This window comes from Rhinopithecus bieti, unplaced genomic scaffold (genome assembly GCF_001698545.2).
Source record: "Rhinopithecus bieti isolate Rb0 unplaced genomic scaffold, ASM169854v2 scaffold_14454, whole genome shotgun sequence".
NCBI lineage: Eukaryota > Metazoa > Chordata > Mammalia > Primates > Cercopithecidae > Rhinopithecus > Rhinopithecus bieti.
This window is the reverse complement of record NW_016808228.1, coordinates 552,470-555,474: the sequence shown is the minus strand read 5'-3', so window position 1 is coordinate 555,474 and position 3,005 is coordinate 552,470.

Sequence of the window (3,005 nt, the reverse complement as noted above, 5' to 3'; positions counted from 1 at the left end):
GCCCGTCTCGGCCTCCCAAAGTGCTGGGATTACAGGCTTGAGCCACCGTGCCCGGCCGGTTTGTTTTTTGAGATGGAGTCTCGCTCTGTCGCCCAGGCTGGAGGCTGTGGCACAATCTCAGCTCACTGCAACCTCTGCCTCCCAAGTAGCTGGGAATCAAGCAATTCTCCCACCTTAGCCTCCCAAGTAGCTGGGATTACAAGCGCCTACCTCCACGCCCAGCTAATTTTTTTGTATTTTTAGTAGAGACAGGGATTCACCATGTTGGCCACGTTGGTCTCGAACTCCTGACCTCAAGTGGTTCACCTGCCTTGGCCTCCCAAAGTGCTGGGATTACAGACAGTAGCCACTGCACCCAGCCTTGAGTTCAGTTTTCTTCATTTTTAATGTCAGTGTATTTATCCTGGGCCCTGAGCTTTTCCAGGTAGCAGAAGACTCCTGAACTGCAGAAAAGGAAATAAGAGCTCCCACCTGCTCCTTATGTTACTTGGGGCAGGTTCCCTCAATTCTGCAAGCCTCAGTTTATTTTTGTGTAAAATGTAAGTGGAAGTGGGTTCAGGAATCCTTTCTTACTCTTTTTTTTTTTAACTCTCTAAAGTGCTTCAAAAGGTTCAGGAATCTTGAGGCTTTCCTGGAATTGATTGATGCTCAGTCAACAGGCATGTTTGTGTACCACTTTTCATTATGAGAGTTTCTACATTGTTCATTTTATCTTTCCAGGAAGTGCTGTGGAACATCAGATAGAATGGATAGCATAGCCCATATTTTACAAAAAGGATTTTAAAGGAAGATCTCGATGGTGAAACACTAGAGGCTTTCCTGCTAAAGTTAAGAACAAGAAAGTATGTCTGTTATCTCTGTTCAATTGTGAAAAAAAAAATAGCTAGGTACAAATATAACTTTTTAAACTGGGAGTATAAATTTAAAATTTTTAATGGTGACATAGGGAGAGAATAGAATGAAAGACAAAGAGTCTAGATTCCTCTGAATATATTTTGTTTTGTATATCTGACTTTGGAAATGTACACATTTTGTATGATTATATTAAAAAGTTTTAAAAAATCAGGCCAGGCACGGTGGCTTACGCCTGTAATCCCAGCACTTTGGGAGGCCAGAGCGGATGGATCACTCGAGGTCAGGAGTTCAAGACCAGCCTGGCCAGCATGGTGAAACCCTGTCTCTACTAAAAATACAAAAATTGGCTGGGCGCGGTGGCCCACGCCTGTAATCCCAGCACTTTGGGAGGCTGAGGCGGGTGAATCACGAGGTCAGGAGATCAAGACCATCCTGGCTAACACAGTGAAACCCCGTCTCTACTAAAAATTAAACAAAAAAAAATTAGCCGAGCTTGCAGTGAGCTGAGATCGCACCACTGCACTCCAGCCTGGGCGACAGAGCGAGATTCCGCCTCAGAAAAAAAAAGAAATACAAAAATTAGCCAGGCGTAATGGTGCACACCTGTAATCCCAGCTACTTGGGAAGCTGAGGCACAAGAATTGCTTGAACCCAGGAGGCGTATGTTGCAGTGAGCTGAGATCGTGCAACTGGACTCCAGCATAGGTAACAGAGTAAGACTCTGCCTCAAAAAATAATAATAAAATACAAATACAAAAAAATTAGCCGGGTGTGGTGACAGGCAACTGTAGTCCCAACTACTCGGGAGGCTGAGGCAGGACAATCACTTGAACTCAGGAGATGGAGGTTGCAGTGAGCCAAGATTGTGCCACTGCACTCCAGCCTGGGTGACAGAGCTAGACTCTGTCTCAAAAAAAAAAAAAAAAAAAAAAGTTAATAAATCATGCTGTATTTTACCTTAAATTGAAAAGTATCAAGGCTGAGCGCAGTGGCTCAAGCCTGTAATCCCAGCACTTTAGGAGGCCAAGGCGGGCAAGTTGCCTGAGCTCAGGTGTTCGAGACCAGCCTGGGAAACATGGCAAAACCTCGTCTCTACTAAAAAGTACAAAATATTAGCCAGACTTGGTGGCACGTGCGTGAAGTCCCATAGTCCCAGCTACTTAGGAGGCTGAGGCATGAGAATCACTTGAACCCAGGAGGCGGCGGTTGCAGTGAGCCAGGATCTCGCCTCTGCACTCCAGCCTAGGTGGCAGAGTGAGACGCTTTCACAAGAAAAAAAAAAATGTTGGGGTTTGGAACAGTGTTTGAGGGTACACGGATGAAACAAGATTAGCCAAATGTTGATGACTGCTGAAGCAGGATTTTATTACTATATTTTCTCTACTTTTGCATATTCTCGAACATTTCTGTGACTAAATGTTTTTTGTTTATTTAAAAAAAGAGGCTGACGCAGCTTTGGCATGCAGGAAGTGTTGGAGCTGAAACTCAAAACTGTCCCCAGGCCTTGGCTGTGCTGATAAATATCTAGGCCCTACAGGAGTTTGTGTCCATGAACCCAGTAAACGCAATTACTCAGCCTCAAAATCTAGTCACTATCTCATTTCAGGCCCCGACACAGATGAAAACAAGCCATTCTGTTTGCCCAGTTTACATTGCGGGTCTCCAAGAAGTGGAGTGTTCACCAGTGATTTTAAGAAAACAGGGCCTGGCGTGGTGGCTCACGCCTGTAATCCCAGCACTTTGGGAGGCCAAGGCGGGCAGATCACCTGAGGTTGGGAGTTTGAGATCAGCCTGACCAACATGAAGAAACCCCGTCTCTACTAAAATACAAAATTAGCAAGGTGTGGTGGCGCATACTTGTAATCCCAGCTACTCGGGAGGCTGAGGCAAGAGAATTGCTTGAAGCTGGGAGGCAGAGGTTGCGGTGAGCCAGAGATCATGCCATTGCATTCCAGCCTGGGCAACAAGAGCGAAACTCTGTCTCAAAAAATAATAATAATTTTAAAAAAGAAAACAGTACCAGTGTAAGGATTGGAAGATGGAGGTGAGGGAGGTGAGAGGCCTTGGGCCTGCCCACATTCTTCCTAAGTTATTTTGGCTGGCCCAGGCTGGGAGGCCAGGAATTGCTTTTCCTCTTAAAAGAAAAGGGG